Genomic DNA, 20280 nt, shown 5'->3' with positions numbered 1-20280 from the left:
TTTAGGCCCCGTTTCTGTTGCCAAAAATATACCGTATATATACTGTATATTTTTTGGCAGCAGAAACGGGTCTCATAAAAAATATAACGTGTATATATATGCGGTATATATACTGTACCGCATAAATATCCCCATCGTGGTCAATGTGGACTGAAGAAATAACTATTTTTGCAATTCAATTGTGGGGAGAAAACAAGTGGAGTCTACTACTAGTACTAGGGTGCCTGGATTAAAAAAAAAAAGCCTAAGCCTAGTATATAAATATATTGAAATATATATAGAGGGGCATACATACATATAGGCCTAGTCTAGGCCTCTAGCTAGGGTCGTAAGTCATAGTAGTAGTAGTACCTTTTGACATACGAAAATTCTCTTTCCACAACTGGTCGGTGTAGCGGTTACACAGTTTCATTCCACCAGTTGAGCAACACAATAGGGTTGCGTCTTCTTTGCATAAATCTAGTCAATGCCCATTCTACATTTCTAGATTGTGCTTGTATGTGCGGTGTAAATTCGTTGCCACTTCTGCTCATTAGATTTAAAATAGAAAGCAATGCTACGATGTTTTGAGAAACCATCATTGTTTTGTTTTTGTCAGGTATAAACCTCACTACACGAGACTCTAGGTCAATCCATACTTCCGTCTCACGAAATGCATTTTGGGTAATGAAAGCCAACTTTTTTACAGCAAACCCACGAAGTATGTGCAGCGGAAACGGTGCACGAATTTCATATACGGTATACGGTATATTTATACGGTATATTTGGGATTGGCAGCAGAAATGGGGCCACAGATTCAGTATTTTTTATTCACTTGTAACACAAAAGTAACATTTATTCACGTATAAAAACAGAAAAGAAACGTTTAATTATAACCCTAAATCCATTGTCTGACAGACAATTTAAGTATTTTTTGCTTTAAATTACATTTTTTATAGAAAATAATTGTTTGGTTAACCATGGAGGAATTTCCTCCATGGGTTAACGTGAATACTATTATGTGACAATAAAAGACACATTCAAAAACAAATTTGAAATAAAAAATATTTTTTAGGGGGACAATATAATACGTCAACAAGCGAGCAGCGTTTTTTGTTAAGAAATATTTGTTTATTTATATTGTTATGGAGGCAAAAATAAATTAACTGAAATTACACAGGGAAATATTAAATAAGCCTAAATAGGCCTTGCTGGTAACAATAATTCACTATTCACATCTTGGTCTATGATGAAGAGATGAAAGCCTTCATATTTGCTTATTGGTTAAATTTACCATTTTTCAAGTCCAGTGCAAACAAGTCTTTGGTTTATGACAATTACAAGTAAAAAACAGATAAATAGTAAGATTTGTTTGTTTGGCTAAATCAGAGCTTACTTACTGTAAAGCTTAGCTACATTCAACAATTGTTCATTTCATGGGACAGAAGAAGGCGCAATTTAATTTTGTATACAATTTTCCATTTTTTAACAAAATGGCGCCGTCTTCCATTCTGTTAAACGGAACAAGTGTGAATGTAGCTTGTTGCGTGCTGGTACAAAATACACACTAAACAATACAACTTACATTATAAAGACAAGCAACCATTATCAAGGTACCAATATTTTAACTCAAATATTGATGGTAAAAACACTATTGTATAATATATAAGCAAGTCGATTCCAAAGCTAATAACAGTAATACCATCAACCAATTCAGTATAGTGCATTCATTGATATTCAGTTTATACAAATTGTTATACAATGTACAAATTATGCAATTCCAATGAACTAAAATGATCATAAAAAAACAGTCATCTTTACAAATAATTATACTATTTCCATGACAACAATGAAAACAATGTATTGCAGATGATTTGCTAGGATAAGACAATAATGTAAATCTTAATATATAAATCAAGGATATGACATATCACATACAGTACATGGAAGATTATACATTATCCAGGTAAAACTAGTTTATCTAGGTATACCATAAATAGTTGTCCTCAGGTACATGAAACTTAAATTTGGTTATCTACATATTATAAATATTAATAACATTTTAGAGAGGTAACTGATAGTTGAATGTCTGACTATTATAATATTAAAATCAACTAGATTTAATTCGTCACTATGACGAATTATAGGTTATATGCATTGATTTAAATAAAGATAATTGATTTTTAAAAGATATATTGATTGATTGATTTTCTCAGAATCTTTAATTATTTATAATATATGATAGGACCTTGCTAACGCGAACACCATAGCCGGTATCACAATCCGATCAAAGATCCCTCTGCGTATAATGTCATAAACCGCATTTGTTGTTACATAATAATAAAGACATAAAGTAACTTTTTATCTAGATTTCATTATAAATCATGTGTATAATCTATACACTAAGAAATAAATTTGAACAATACGGATAATAAAAAAAAAATCTTATTTCGTTTCCCAAGGTGAGACTCGAACACGGTACCTTGAAGGCCATTGACACGAGCACAGACCATCGAGCCATACACAACTGACTAAAAGTTGGAGAAAAGTTCCTCCGTGTATTTACTATGCAGTAACCACTTTGGTGCAGATAGATTATTACATACCGCAATGAATTATAATGTTTTACTATGATGACATCTTTAAAAATTTAAAAAGATGATGCACTGTCAAACTATATACTTTTAACTTTAATATATGAACTTCTTAAGGAAGAAAGTTAACGTTAAGTTTGTTATTTTGGCCTAAGAAAATGTTATAATTTGTTTGATTGTCGAAATTAATTTTGTTAAATTTAATATGGCATTAATGATGACTTAATCAACTTTTGTTCTTCTAATTTCATAATAAATCATACATATGATACATACACTTCAAGAAAATTAAATAAAAAATAGGTGTTCCCGAGCATTCTAACGATATATATTAATTTTAAAATTTAGCATATTTTCACCCTTTTGTTAACTTACACGTGCGTAGCCCGTCACTTTTGACGTGCTCGTATAACGCTGTTTCGCGTTGAAAAGTGAATAAAATATGATGATATTATTAAAGAAAGGTTATACAACAGTAATCGGACACAAACAGTGCGCATTACCGTTTGACGCGCAGTGCGCGTGCAAAAATCTGCGCACTCATGGCAATTTTTTAAACGCTTAAAATTGCCTGAAACGTACTCTAATTTCATCGAAAATAAATTCTGACAATTTTCAACATTTTAAGCGCGCGTACGCATGCGTTATATGCGCTACGCACGTAATTGTATTGCCATATGATGAAATATGACCTGAAATTTATGAGTACCAAATTTTGTTTAAAAGTGATTCATGTTTGTGAAGATATGATTACAAACGTGATTTCGTTAAATCGCGCGTAGACCGCGTAATTTTGGATTGCGCATCGTGAAAACATAACCACATCGATTCCTGGCCATAAGGAATATACTCTGAAAAATTGACTTAGATAGATGAAACTGATGCCAAGATAATTCACGGACAAATAGTGCTAAGGAAAGAATAAATAAATAAATAAATAAATAAATAAATAAATAAATAAATAAATAAATAAATAAATAAAGATTTTGACAGAATCAAGAGGTTATATGCATATCATGCATATAACCTAATTAACAGTGTTGTACTGCTTGAAAGAAAATGGACTTATACAGTAGGCCTACCAAGGTACTGCAATAGTGCAACTTTACCCAGGGTAGGTTTATCCATTGTAGGTTATCATAGGTCGTGTTCGTACGGTGGTTAAAATAAGCGCTTAATTTCACCCATGCCTCGGGTTATAAATTGAGCGTTGTTCGTACTTGAAATATTTAACCGCTTAAATGCTTAATCGACGAATCACAAACCGGAAATTACGTTTTAAGGTCAGTTGTCTTTACAACCTACGACCCCATTTTCGCACGCTAGTTTCGTGTTGTATATTTTTTACTCGCAATCTTTCTTTACAATAACAATTACTTGCTACCTATTACACTGCTTATCCTTGCGAAAAACCTTATGCCTCTTAACGCCGATAATCCTGCCGAAATATGCCTTCTCCTGACGACCATTATTTTACTCATTGACGAAGAATTTGAGCCCAATGTTACACGACGGAAACACCACCGACCAGCGGCTCCCCGACCAGCTAGGCCTACTAAGCGGTCTACACCAACAAGGACAGCACCAGCTGACGATCGCTCTCGAAGCGTGTATGGAAGAGCTTCGTAGGAGAAATGACGGGCCTAGGCAGCGAACGTTTGCCAAAATTTGACACATTGCCTCTATCGGAGATTTATTATCCTCGAAGGCCGAGTATAATTGGATTATCGCTGAAATAACCTGCAAATTTGGTGAACATTTTACCTCGAATTTTTTGTAGCCCGAGGCAAAAGTTAATTGGATCACGCGAACAGAAATCGGGAATAAGCTGGTATTTTCAACCCCTACGAACAGGCCCATAGTAAGGTTTTATCCAGGTACCATTAACATGTTTATCCAGGTACTACAATAGGTTTATCCAGGTACTACAATAGGTTTATCCAGGTACTGCAATAGGTTTATCCAGGTTAACCAAGGTACAATAAGTGTTGAAATAGGTTACCCACTGCATACTATAAATAGGTTTATCCAGGTACTATAAATAGGTTTGCCCAGGTACTATAAATAGTTTTGCCAGGTACTATAAATAGGTTTGCCCAGGTACTACTGTACAACAGGTTTGCGTTGCTAACTGTAAATTCGTTTTACCAACTTAACTTTGGGTGTGTTCCGAATTTTGTTTTCGTATCACAAGAAAGGTCATATTATAATAGGGTTGTAACAGTAAAGTGTTCAGACTTGCTTAACTTAACGCTTTCGTTAGAAACTGAAGTGAATGCAAGAGTAAATTTGATTGGTTGGAGGTCAAAATGAATGATGAATGACTTTCGTATCATAAGCGTCATTCACTAATGTTATACCTTACCTTCTACTAATCTTTTCCTGGTTCTGACATGGAGTTATATGATACAAAAGCATTTACTCTGTAGGTCTGAACACGCCCTTAAGCTACTGTTGTCAATAATACCTAGTGTACTACAGATTTCAGTATCTTGATAATATCCCACTTATCCCTTTTTCTTTATTTATTCTTATTAAATGAAAAATTTACATAAATGTATCACATAATATAAAAACTAATTCTACAAAACAAGTGTATTTTTGTTAAGTCTATTGAAACTATCTATTTTACAGTATTTTACAATGATCCAACAATAAGTACATACCCATTATGAAACCTACAATAAGTACATACCCATTATGAAACCTACAATAAGTACATACCCATTATGAAACCTACAATAAGTACATACCCATTATGAAACCTACAATAAGTACATACCCATTATGAAACCTACAATAAGTACATACCCATTATGAAACCTACAATAAGTACATACCCATTATGAAACCTACAATAAGTACATACCCATTATGAAACCTACAATAAGTACATACCCATTATGAAACCTACAATAAGTACATACCCATTATGAAACCTACAATAAGTACATACCCATTATGAAACCTACAATAAGTACATACCCATTATGAAACCTACAATAAGTACATACCCATTATGAAACCTACAATAAGTACATACCCATTATGAAACCTACAATAAGTACATACCCATTATGAAACCTACAATAAGTACATACCCATTATGAAACCTACAATAAGTACATACCCATTATGAAACCTACAATAAGTACATACCCATTATGAAACCTCAAATCAATTAAATGCATGACTAGAGTAGTGTGACCCGCTAATGATAAACTTTACTATTCTCGTCCAGGCTATCACACCTTAGTAGGAAACTTATGTCCAGCTTAAGTTTCTCTTGTTTTTGTTTTCTTAGTAAGTCTATAGTGCACTAATTGAATGATTATGTTGTTATGAGAAGTTAAAATTTACAAATCAAAGACTTCAACTAAGGGCCTGTTTCTGCTGAGCAGACATAATCGATTATTAACCGTTTATTTTTTTAATCGATTATTTTTGGGCAGCAGAAACCGCGCAAAATAAAATAACCGATTAAAAATAACCGATTAAAAACACTCAATCCCTTGCGTGTTTTAATCGATTATTTCTTGTTTTAACCGATTATTGCGGAGCAGTTTTGAGCTGCAACACAAATAGCGATTATTGACCCCACTTTGACCTCTAGAGTATGGCAAACTCATTCACGTCACGAAGAGCATGCTGTTTATTTGACCGATATCGACGACGATCAGCAGCAAAACAACGATCGCGATATAGACCGAATAACAATCAATGTTAAACATTTGATTTTTATTATTTTGTGAGGGAGAATTATACAGAGAGACTCCAGGATTCTGTGTTACAAGTACACCGTTACATCCCACCAGTCCAGGCTAACGATGTTTTACATGTCCTTTTTTAGGCCTGTTGACTTGTTTCGGTAGAAATATATAGCCTATAGATAGGCCTAGCAGGCCGAACCAACGAACGGCGAAACGAACGGCGAAACAAACTTTTCTCGCCGACGTGTCCTTATTAATATAACAGATAATATTAAATAGCTTTAATACGTAATGAGTAATTTTTAATCCTACATGTGAGAGTTTTAGGCAGCGATAGGATGTAAACAAACCAACTCTCATCGGCCTTCCATAACTTGAACTGCGCTGTGTGGGGGAATGATGACGTGATTTTAAAAACCGATTACCTGAATAACCGATTAAAGTCGTAGCAATTTTCAATTGCAACACAATTATTTTTGTGGTTTACGTTGACTGGAAAAAATTGATTATTTTGATTTTTTCACCAGAAACAGACCCTAAGATTTTAATATAAAAATGTAATACACAGTATGAACATTTTTCTCACAAGTTAATCAGAATAGACCCTGTTTCTGCTGCCAAGTAAATACCGTATTTAATACGATATTTGTTTAATACTGTATATATATATACAGTATTTTTTTGGTAGCGGAAACAGCGCTCATAAAAAAATAGATTTTTTTTGCACACCGTATTTTCCCCACCAAATGATTTTGGTATTTTCAAATTTATACCGTATTTTCTGTAACTATTTCTGATGCCAATAAAAAATACCGTTGTCAGCTGTTTTACAAGTGTATAGATATATTCAACTAAAATGTGGAGCGAAGACGTTACGGTATTTTATAAATCTGTGAGTACGGAATAGTCTCCAAAGCAAAGTAAACTCAAATTGAAAAGCCTGTGAATGCAGTACAACATTGCAAAAGACTGGGGGAGGGAACGAATTACTTGTCCCCGTTACGATGTTTTGGACCGGATATTGGGACATCGGGCCATACCTGTGTTCACTACATCTCTATCACTAGGGCTAGGCTGTTGAAAGTAAAGCGTAAAACTTCCTTTATTGCATGCAACTTTTAATTAAGACGTTCTTCGTTAGGTCTACCATGTTTATTGGGAAAGCACATGTGTATCCCTGGTGTGTGTGGAGATCGAGAGTGGGAATTCCTTGAGAGTGGAGTTACCTTAGTGCTCACGCTCAGTATACTTATGTCAAACACAGTCTTCCGGCTCACGAATGGCAATTTGGGTTAAAGGATGAATTTTAACACGACCACCCAAGAAGTATTATTAGCAGAAACGGGATACTAAACAATACGGTATAAAATATACCATTTTTTTTTTTTACACCATATTTCTATACCGTATTTTGAGCAGTTGCAGCAGAAACAGGCCCTAAAAGTATACAATATTTTGATTTATTTTACAAACAATTTTACAAAAATTGCAAAATAAATATATCAGTCAAGTTTAATCCTGATTACAATCAATCAATCATCCTTTTTTACATGGAACTCTGGAAACAGTTTTTTTGACATAAAGAAAGGTCACCTTTTTGCAGCCGCAAGAAACTAATGGAAAAAAAAGGTGTCAGCCAAATTATGGGCTTGCAAAACAAGGAAGACCAGCACTGCACCCTGATGTACTAGAGAGAAGAACTGGCTGTCACAATGGCAGACAGGAAGTTGGATGGAGGAATCAAGTCCAATAATTTCGTGTATGTCCCAGGCTAAGTACGTAAGTAGTAAAAATATGGTTTCAAAAAGCGTATATTTAACTTGGCAATAGAATTACAAATGACACTCAATACTATCAATATCGATTGTCGAAAGCTAGGTCTATTAAAAAAATTGAGCACTCTCAATTTGGCTGCGCAGTACAGCAGTTACAGATGGCGTACACGACAGGTTTTACAATCACGCAAGATTCACAAGTCTAATTAATATCCATGTCTCACATAATTCTTACAATGTTTACTGTACATAAAGCTGAGTATGTATATTAAAATGTTATTAATTCAAATGTGAGAAACCGAGATCAAATACCCTAATCTCATTCTAAATTAACAAGGTCCATGAGATCGCCAAAAAGATACAATTAAGAGCATAAATAGAAATGAATGATTAAATCGATGAACCTACATTAATTAATTAAATCATGTTGGTGCTTGAAATAAAACCAGACATTGCTATTGGCATAACATAATTTGTCGCTGTAATGTCAGCTAAAGCTAATTAGTTTAACACTATTCGCTACAGCAACTAAGTTTACTTATTTGTAATGGATATTGTAAACAAAATAAACAAATTAGAATCAACAAGGTGGGTATTGAATGCATTACAGACCTAGTTCTTCTAGATTGTGGATGAAGTCACGCACGCGTAGTTAGCACAATTCTAGATCAAGACATCTTCATTGTCTGTCAAATATCAGTCATGCGGATAATGCGATCATGCACTTGGAATGGAAATAGATGATATGATAACAAATTTGCATAATGAAAGATAATTTATGCATTCAAGTGGAACAGGTGTTTTTTTATAGAAATTGTGAATCAGAAAGAAGAGGTTTATCCGGGCAAAATGGGCACAAGATAATACATTTATGTACTCAGTACAAAAAATGTTGAGTTTCTACTTTGAATGCAATGTGTACAGTACTACACGTGACTTAATACCTTTTGTTACTATAAATTGTCCTTCGGGTAAGATAAGATAAGATAAGATAACATAACTTTTATTGATCCTCAAAAAGGAAATTCATTGCTCGTCATAATAACAAGAAAACACAATAAAAACAAATATAGCATAAAACCATTCATATAAAAACATCAAAAATACAAGATAAAATTATCTTCTTGACTTTCTGTTGTACTGGATGATACCGGAGGGAATAAAGGATTTGGCATATCGATTTGTTTTCACACTGAGGAGCCTCAATCTACCACTTGGATGAAGTTGGTCTATGATCACTTTGTGGAGAGGATGAGAGGCATCCGACCCAATGCGTTCAAAATCTTTATGGAGGTGTTCTAGGTGCACATCGGTAATGGAAGGCAGTTCCAGACCAATCATTTTACCAGTCCGACGGATGAAAGTTTCAAGGCGTCCTTTATTCCCTCCGGTAACATTACCAGCCCAACAGGAGAGGCAGTACGTCCAAACACTACATATAACGGAACTATAGAACGAAAGTAACATCAAATCACAGGAGATAAATTTATATAAAGTTCTCATACAATACATTCTGGGATTTAATTTTTTGCTGATGAAGTCTATATGGTCTCCCCAACTCAGTTTATCATTGAAAACAATACCTAGATACTTGTACTGGTCAACAATTTCAATTTCTTTACCTTTGATAGTGATTGGTTGAAAATTAAATTTATGTTTAGTCCTAAAATCAATGATCATCTCCTTTGTTTTAGATGCATTTATTTGGAGATAATTATTGTGACAAAATTTAACAAATCATTGTTTGAAACTATGAGACCAATAGTACAAGTGTCATCAGCGAATTTAACAACGGGGCAAAGCTCATCATTTAAAGATCTGTAATCGGCCGTATACAAGGAATATAATTTAGGTGCGTTGACAGTACCCTGAGGAACACCGTTGTCAGAGGTTACGATTTATGACTTAACACCATTAATATTAACAAATTGTTTTCTATCACAAATGAAATTTAAAACTAAACGAACAATCGGACGGGGAAACTCCATATTCAACATTTTGTCTGCTAGGATATGGGGTTGTATGGTATTAAACGCAGACTGAAAATCAAAATACATAACACGTGCCGAGTGGCCTTTCTTTACATTATCTAGATGTGAATACAATTTATGTAATTTAAAATATATCGCATCACTGGTACTACGGAGTGATCGGTAAGCAAATTGCAACGGGTCTAACACTTTTTCAGCATAAGGTTTCATAATTTTTAAAATAATACGTTCCAATATTTTCATCGCGACAGACGCGAGTGCGACGGGTCTCAAATCATTCATGCTGTTAATCTTAGGTTTCTTAGGTACCGGTATAATGCATGAAAGTTTCCAAATATCCGGGAACGCATGATAAGAAAGACACATATTGAAAATAAATGTAAATATACCATCAAGGTGAGGAGAGCAGACCTTAAGTACTCGTGGTGGGATTCTATCCGGCCCAGCAGCCTTCGATGAATTGAGTTTCATGAATTCGTTATGTACATCAGAAATGCTTATACTAAATTTGGGATCATCGTCAGTCACCCGACACGAGCTACTGTAAATAGAGCCTCTCTTTCTTTTTTAAAATCATGAACATTAAAACGGTTATAAAATTCATTTAACTCATTAACATATTGCAAAGTAACATTCGGAATCGAGGTGGGTGTATTACCACCGTTTGTGTAACCACTCATAAGTTTCATACCCTGCCAAACTTGTTTCATATTATTAGACCTGAAGTTATGTTCAACTTTTTTCCTATAAATGTTCTTCTATTTCATTATTTCAGATTTAATCTCTCTAGTCAATATTTTCATACGGTTAGAGTCGCCCCTCTTAAAGGCTCTACGTTTCTCACACAACTTGTATATTTAATCCTATTTAGATTTAAAATATCTAAAAAAGCTATTACGATAACGTGTGCCGCTGATAAAATCTTCTTTATTTTTAAAATACAGTTAGGATTTGCCATGGATAACCATTTTGAACAATAACAATACTGTGATTAATTTGCACTTTCTCTCCACTGTTTCATGGTTTCTTTTTCTTTAGTCTACCATTAACCATAGGTATTTATACCTCCATGCATTAACCATCTTTCCTTATTTTCTTCCAACAACAGCCAAGCTCTGTCTATTGGTATCTCTTCATCTTTCCTTCGAACATGTCCCATCCATACTCCATTTGTGTGCTTGAGTAAAACCTGTTCTCCTTGGTGGTCATTCATGAATATTATCAGAGATTTGTGATTGAATTTTAATTTGATTGGAGTTTATAGTATTTTAAGATCTGTTCTTTTTTTGTGACAAGCTATTTCTCAATTTTCTTAATAAAAAAAAAATACTTTAACCCTTTCAGACGTCGTTGAAATACGTATACAGGTACATGGAAATACCGGGTATGGGCAAAACAATGATTTAATCGTATTTGCCTATAATATATAGCACCCTCTATATTTTTTCGATGAACTTGAATATTTTTGCAAGTCATTACAAATTTTTTCCAGCAAAAACTCTATAGTTGTATTATCGTCTTGAAAATAATGCGCCCTCTATAGTTATATTATATATAGTATATAATAGTATTTCTATCTTGGAAAGTTGTTTTGAGTAGCATAATGGCGGCCATTTTGAAAGTAACAAAAATTTACCAGCCCCAATAGGGCAACATGGTGTTTATCACAACACGCAAAAAAACAAATTAAATAGTAAAAAAATTAAACAAAAAAATAGTTTTTGTACTATAGTGAATTTTTAGAAACTGTCATTATTTTCACGATTTTGCCCCAAAACCTTGATTTGTGCATAATTTTTATAAACTATAAAAATAATTCATTTTTTTGTATATTTTTATTTGTTATACGTATCTTCATGAATATCTAGTTGGAAAAACGTATTCCATAAGAATTTCTTATAGAAAATATAGTTTTTATCATTGATTCGATAAAAAACACGAAATCCAAAATACCTGTAATGTAATGACGTCACATGACGTCATCAATATGCAACAGTGAAATTACTTTTTTTTTTATACCTAACTGTAGACTAACCCTTTGCCCATCACGCACCACAAAAATAATTACACAATTATCTCAATTAGTATTTTTTTGCAATTTAATATTAAAAATATCATGTTTTTCTTAAATATATATTACGCACAGAGGGAGTGGGAGTAATGCTCCGCAGTGAAAAGGTTAAAGTTTTCAACAAATGTATGTCAGATATTGTTACTACTGTACTTCTACTAGTACTGTACTACTGTATTTATAATTTAAAATAAGTTATTCATGACCTTGTAAAAATCAAGCACATGATTCCCTTAAAATTATAGAAATTCACCACCCACAGAGGTGCTCGCAAAGGTCACAGGTTTAAATCAGAAGGTAGCTATTACACAATGAAATACATTTGCATGTTGTTTTATTGGTTATCCAGAAGTTGGCCTTGCTAGAACCCAGTGGGCATATAAATGTCAGTCAAAACTTGAAGAAATACTTAACATTACTTATCTAACAACATGCAAAATTGTTATGTTGACAAACAAATTATCTTGGGAGAGATGAGGGCAACAGGAGGAGCACAGACTGAAATAGCAAATTAGCCTATGAACAACACACTGACCTGTCTACTAACTGTATTACCTTTGTTTGAATCAAATGTTTATATTTCACACTTTATTATTTATGGCTATTCCAATTCAATTCAAGGTAATCCCAATCTGTACTTTGTTGAGAACTAAACAATCCAAAATATATTATGTAAAAAAAATGGAATCTAATGGCAAGTTACTGGTACTAGCCCAAAGTAAAAGTAAACACTAGAAACAAACTATGAAGAACTTACCTTGAATGAAAGCATGCTTATAAGATTAAACAATTTATTGAGTAATTTTCAGATAGATCACAACTACTGACCAAATTGACTTGCATAACCAAAGATTTTGTAATATGCATTTACAAGCTGAAAAACAATGTCCAACGTTCTCAGTAGTGTGGGTATAAAGGCATGTGTAAATCTGCTAAAAAAACAAAATACGAGAACTACAATCACACTTCAATAGTTGCTGAACATCTCTATTGTAATTCTTGTGAACAAATGGACTGACTCAACAAAACAATATAATCTTTGCAATTTCACAATTCTTTCTAATAATAATATCTCGCATTTTAAATGCTTGAATAGATTCAGATAATTACCAATCTTTATAATTTGAAAGTGTTCCTACAAATGTAGAAAAGGTTTAAGCAATAACAATGATAAAACAATTGATAGATAAAACAGGCCATTGATCATAATTTGGTTGCAAACATTTTTTTAATTTGAAGAAATTATTATTTATGATAAGTTCTACAATTTCATATTTGTCGATAAATTTTCTAGTAGATTACTACAGTGTAGTCATAAAAAAAGTTCATCTTTCCTTATTTTTTTTATTTTGTCTTGATATGGTACCATATACTTCTGGCTAGGCTACTGAAGGTATGGCAAGTAAATATGCATACAGTAATAGACTGTACATCAAATATAGGTTAAAGAGTCAATAGACCTGCAATTTTTGACGTTTTGTAAAAATAATGCATAACTTTAAAAACATTAAACCAGGTATTAAATGTGCGTTCTCTTGTAGACATTTCTAGGTCAACCTTAGTTTTGTAGGCCTAGCTGGTAATAAGCGGTAACATATGAACTAGCTATAAGCCTAGCCTTAAATGTAACAAAAGGAACAACCACATTTATAAAGACATTTCTAAAAAAATAAAGCAGGAGTACAGAATACACTTGTCTCCAAAGCAAGTAAACCCAAAGCTGAAGAGCCTGCGAAAGCAGTGTGACAACATTGCAAAAGACAATAACTAGGGCAGGGAACAAATTACTTGTCTCCATTCTGTTGAAAGTGACGCGTAAAATTTCCTTTATTGTTTTAATTATCGACCAAATAAATGAATGGCAATTTGGGTAAAAAGGATGAATTTTAACACGACCACCCAAGAAATATTGTTAGCAGAAACAGGGTACTAAAAAATATGGTATAAAAAATACCGTACGGTATTTTATACCGTATTTTGAGCAGTGGCAGCAGAAACAGGCCCTAGGTAAACTATATGGAGCTATGAATTAAAATTGAGATGAAAGACACCCAGTCAAATTTAGTACATGCTTTCATACACGCATGCGTGAACCCTGAAAAACCTGGTGTCAGATGAATTCGTCGCGCTTGAAATCGGTCACGATAAAATCAACATCCGGTATTTTGTATGGAGCGCCGATAGATACGCTTTTTATCATATTAGTTACGTTTAATATCGGTCGCGTTTTATTTTGGTCGCGCTAATTTGTATAAAACTCACAATATACATTTTTAATGAAAATGCTCATTATGGTTTTAGTTAATTTTGAATATAGAATTTCTAATAACATAGAAATAAATAGAAATACAAATAAGGTGATCGAATAGTAAAGTTGTTATCAACATGGATATGATATATCTGCCACAGTATGCATAAGTATAAAAATGGATACGCTGGCTTTAGGGGCTGTACATTGTAACAATTATTGTTTTTAAATAAATTGTTATCTTTTAAGTAATTGTTTGCATAATAAAAGACACAGACGTATATTCTCTATATATATTAATTTTACAGTACATATTATAAATAGAGGTAAATTATTATACGCCTAATATAATATTTAAACAAGTTTAGAAATGGCCATTTTGGAAAGACACATTCCTTCTCCGAGACCTGTGAAATAAAAAAAAATTAATGATTGATAATAATAAATATTTATTAACCAAATAAAAATAGCGCAACAGATTTAAATGGGACCTATATCATCAAAAGTATAGCTCTAGCGGCGCGCCATACAAAATACCGGAAGTTGATTTTATCGCAACCGATTTCAAACGCAACCGATTTCATCGTAAACCAAAAACCTTGGGAGAAACTACGGTAGGCCTATTTGTCATTGCATAGTTGGAGCGCTATTATTTTATTAGTGTATTGTGATTGGTCAGTTAAATTCCAGGGCAACACACATGCGCAGTACAAACGCAGAAGAACAGAACAGGCCTCTAATCGGTGTGATTTTCTCCGGAGATTTCCTGGTTGTTACATTTTGCAGATATGAAAAGGGTAGTACTAGGCCTAGTAGTACGAGTCTTTAACTGGTCATGGCCTAGGTCTAGCCTAGGCCTAGAGGAATGACAGCAGGTTGTATCACTGTGATGAGTGTGATGTGTACCACTCCATCATCATCATAAACAGCAGAAAATTTCGCTTTGGATTTATAAGAAATTAAGTAGTATAGGCTAGCCTAGTAAGTTAAACCAAGGACATTTTTATTCTTGTTATATATTTTTTATATAAGAAAACTTACACATTTTAGTTACTCCTGCTAAAACTTTTTATTAAAAGTTTATTTTCACTTTTTTCCCTCACCACCTTCACTGCGCACTCAGCATGCATGTCAAATCAGGACAGACAGAGCGCGCTGAAACGTAATAAACTAAAGAGGGCAGTAGACATGGGTTGTACAATGATGGTGGAAAATGTACAGTATGCTTTGCATTGGAAAAACGATGTGGATAATATGATTGCAGATCTGCCAGCCTGAAAATGTACAAGGTGTTTAAGAACATCCGGGAAATGTCTGAAAATGTAGAAAACGCCAGCTAATTAGCGGTTGTAACAAGCTGCTAGAAAGACAGTATAAAGGCGAAATTGTAGTTAATTGAGATGGGGTTTTTCTGTATTTTTTTTTTATTTTTCTCACCGAAATTTTCCTGAAATGGTACGTTGGTGATTTCTTTGGAAAGTTTATTAAGTATACCAGTGTTTCTTTCCCAATGTTTCAGTTACAAAGCTGGTGATTTTATTCGGTTTCAACAAAAGACAATATGATTATAAGTAAATACATTAAATAAGGAACCATGGATAGCCCATAAAGTCGAAGGAAAATCAACTTAATTCCAATGGGGTCCTTTAAAAAACAGCATAGACAATCACAACGAACAGCATAAACATACAAATCCAGTCCAGTACATTTATTAGAATTATTTTTGTCGAGTCACGTATAATCTTCGTCAATAGGATTAAGAGTGAAACTATTAGACTTCACATTTTATATTTTTATATGATTTTAAAATAAGGAAGGACATACTAAAAAGACCTTTATCCTGGAAGCTTATTTACTGGTGAAGAGGCAATGTTTGTGAAAAACGAATTCATTAGATTGGCTACCTTATTTTATAAGGTTCGTGGTAAAGAACGCCACTAGATTCGAGAACTATTTGGTTGAAGACTTTTTGGTTTGTTTGGAGCTCAGGTTTTTCAGGTGCTTCTTCAATAGTTTTTTTATAGAGTTACTATTCATCAACCTTGTTTCTAAAATAGTTTGCTTTGGCCTTTTTGTATATCTTTTTGGATTTTGTTCCTCAATTTAGTGTATTTTTTATAAATATTAACTTTGCTATTATTCTAAAAGAATATAAATATTTATCTCGTTTAAAATCTCTTCACTCTTCCAAGGATCTGTATGACATTTCAATCGGATTTTTTTAATGGGACCAATTTCATCAATAACTTTCAGAAATAAACGGTTAAGTTCTTCCCATGCATGATTAACATTAGTGCTATTGACAATATCAGCCCAGACAATTCTGTTAAGACAGTTTATTAACTTTAACGTTGGGTATATAAAATTTAAATTGTATTGTGGGCATTGGGACTAGTACAATATATAGCAAGATGATTACTCATGCCTATATTAAGTGTAGGTCACTCTATCGGTTGAGTTACACAGAATATGATCTAAAGATGATGAGGAAGTTTTACCAATTTATGTACAAGTAATAATTTGAGTTAGACCATACACCTTAAGAAATAAACATAGAAAACTTCCTATAAAATATGAAATGAAATTTATTTGAATTACTGTACCTATCGCACATTTTAATTTTAGTATTTTACAATTAGGCCTAATGTTGTGTTTTACTGCGGTTACGTAAGTCAACCAGAGTATGTGATTTTCTCTTCTTTAGCTTAATATAAGTAAATTATGAAAGAAATGTGTTAATGTACCGTAATACATATGTTTTACGCGCATTTGTTGTGCAAAATTGCAAAATGTTCCTATCCGTCAAACTCACATTATTTATGTTTTTACTTTTTATTTTCATTTATTAAGATTCCGGTTTGTACAATTCACTGTTCGTTTTTCCTCTGTACGTTCACAAACTGCCTTCAAACTGGTATCAGGACTAGACGTACATGCAACCTCACCCTAATTTGACGAATCCACTTACAACAACATGAATACGATTACGGAATTAAAAACCATTTTAAACATTTCTACAGTGTAATTAGATTGTCACCAGCAGGTTATACCATGGACCCATGCCCACGCTTATACTATCAGGACATGTTAGTTTAATTTCTTTAATCATGGACCATTTGTAAGAATATTATTTTAATGAAAATGTCATCCATGTAAAATAAGTTTATAAATAAATAAAATCTACAAACTTTTTTTTGTCAATGACCAATAGAAGCGACTGTACTGTTTGTATTTTTGTTCTTGTGCAGCAATGCGTAAACCTTAATTTCTTAGTTTTTTCGGATAGTTGTTCACATAAGATTTTATCGTGCTTTCGTATCGTGATATTGAATATCAAGTTAACAGGAAGAGCATTCACAGAGAATTTAACATGTGATATAGGCCTAAGTATGCTAATGAGGTGCGTGAAAGGCCAAACACACATATTTGGTGCCCACGTGGGAAGGGATTGTTGTTTTTTGCAGTGTAGGCCTCTAGTAGTAGTCACTAGTTCCAGCCGCACGCGCCCGATTGGCTATACTCACTACAATTTTAATATGCATATTTAGAAATGTTTAAGATTCGACAACTAATAAGATGATGCGTTTAGACGATCTGTTTGTTTGTTTGCTTTATTAAGTACAATCAACATGCTAAGGATTACCCATAAAGCTAAAAAAGCTTAATTCCAATGGTGTCCTTATAATAAAAACGAAGAAAAAATCACAAAATATAACAAAAAGTGAATAAATGTTTTTTTCGGTAAAACGAATTTGTTCGGAAACAACGTAAAGAATGAGGTCGATATTAATAAAATCGCTCTGATTCCCCCTGTTGTTTTAACGTACTCTTGACTGTTTTGTTGGTGTGACGTAATAGTGTGCTGTTGGTTGATATTTAAATCAATACATCCAGGGACCAACTACTGTGTACTGTACTCGACTCATGTGGTAGTGGTAGAATCTACTAGCAAAGAACTTATAACACAAGAATCTCCTGTTCGTCCGAAGCGCGTAACAATTTCGAAAGGCATTGTGGGATAGAATAGAGCTATGGGTGGCGCCATTGTGAGCCATGGAGTAGGGCGCCCGCATCAAATTAGAAAGTCAAAATCATAGAGGGGATCTGCTAATACTCTAGGGGGGTTAGAGTAATTGACTGACTGAAGAGTAGGGCGCCCGCATCAAATTAGAAAGTCAAAATCATAGAGGGGTCTGCTAATACTCTAGGTGGGGGGGGGGGGGGGGTTAGAGTAATTGACTTCCTAGTTTGGAGGGGGCGCTGCTCCATGCTGTGAAATGGCGTCGCCCAGTTTGACCTTTTAACCCTGTACTTCCGATACTGTATTTTGAATGCAAATTAAGAACAGGAGATTCTTATGTTATTAAGTTCTTTGCTACTAGCAAAGAATATTTATCACAAGAATGAGTAATCCGCGATTTTCCCTGTAACAGTAATATTGTCCATGTGGTAGGGCGCCGCCATAAGTGTGGATGTATCTGGGATGTATACAACTTTTTGTGACTGTTTCAATAATCAAAGGCTAGACCACCGGTAGTATTTTCATGATAAAAAATGTTATCAACTACATGCCAACATCATGTTAAATACTATTTGGATATTTAATTGTTCGTTTTATGCAATTTATTTAGTAAAAACTGCCGTATAAACAGTTTGCTTTATCAACCGGGCGCTACGATAGCGTGACCGGGCGTGTTGGTGTTTACGCGTTTTCACGAAGGATTGTTTAATAATATTCCTATATTTAACTTGTTTCTGGTAAAACAAATAAATGTTAATAACATTTAACATTTTGTCCAATTAATAACATGTATTTTATAATAATTTATATCATAAAAACAATACTTAATTTACCGGGCGTAGAGTAGTACGCGGCAATGGAAAGAATAGGCCGTGCTGAGTAACGATTCGTTGATTTTTGGTGTTGCTGTGTTAGGCCTTTTTTGTGAACTAATTTAGCATGTTAGTAAATAATTGTCTGTAAAAGTGAATGTACACTAGTTTGTTAATAAATATGTATTATAAAATAGTTTACAATTGCAAAAACTATTATCATAATTCTATTTAATGTGACATGTATAATATCTATTAAATCAAGTCTTATTTAGTATGTATCAAAGATCTTATAATCTAAAGATGTGACACTACCCGCGTTTACGCGTAACACTTTAGTGCGCCCCCTCGCTTAAACAAGTAACGAACTTTTGCGTGACGATCGCAATATTCTTTAGAAAATGGGATTGAGGAGTCGCGCCAAAGTTTGTATGGTAAAGAAACACTGAATGAAAAGAGAAAAAGTTGAGGGATGTACTGTGCTGCAATTAATTGTAAAAGCAATTCAAAGGCCAACCCAGAACTTAAGTTTTACAATTTTCCCAAAGACAAGATCAGGTAAATTTATGTAATTAAATAAGTAGCCTAGGCCTAGGCCTAGGCCTAGTACATCTTAACATTAATAATTATTATTTAAACGTATGAAATGATTATTATTATCATTATTAGGCTACTTAGGCCTAGGCCTAGGCTAGGCCTACTAGGCTAGTACATAGTTATATAACAGTGAAATTACACTAATTTCACTGTTCCCTGGTTATATATTACTTATCCTTTAACATTTAGTACCCTTAACAAACAATTTTTAAAACTTTCAATTCAAGAAACATTTATTGACCAAATATATATCATTACAATTGTTGGCATATAAGTAAAAATTTGGTCGAAAGACTACAAGAAGCCCAGTTGGCATGTCGCTGTAGGCCTAGGCCTAGTCCCTCTTTTTACATTATACAAATAATAATAATAATAATACTTAATATAAACAAATTGTGATCTTGATTATTTCATGCTTTCCGTCTCATGGTTAATATTTGCTTTCTGTCTCATGGTTATTTTATTTCGTTTAATTTAACTAG

The 20280-nt window shown here is 33.4% G+C and overlaps 1 protein-coding gene across 1 annotated transcript in view; it reads right to left on the bottom strand.

Annotated features, from left to right (window-relative positions):
• Positions 1 to 13014, bottom strand: part of LOC140040802 (uncharacterized) — a 190795-nt gene extending 177781 nt beyond the window's left edge. Inside the window, exon 1 of the mRNA XM_072087013.1 lies at positions 12878 to 13014. The gene's annotated coding sequence lies outside the window, so the exon portion shown is untranslated. The remainder of the gene's footprint in view (positions 1 to 12877) is intronic.
• Positions 13015 to 20280: the final 7266 nt, after the last annotated feature.

The sequence above is a fragment of the Antedon mediterranea genome, chromosome 2, assembly GCF_964355755.1.
Source record: "Antedon mediterranea chromosome 2, ecAntMedi1.1, whole genome shotgun sequence".
Classification (NCBI taxonomy): Eukaryota; Metazoa; Echinodermata; class Crinoidea; order Comatulida; family Antedonidae; genus Antedon; species Antedon mediterranea.
This window is presented reverse-complemented; position numbering and strand designations above follow the sequence as displayed.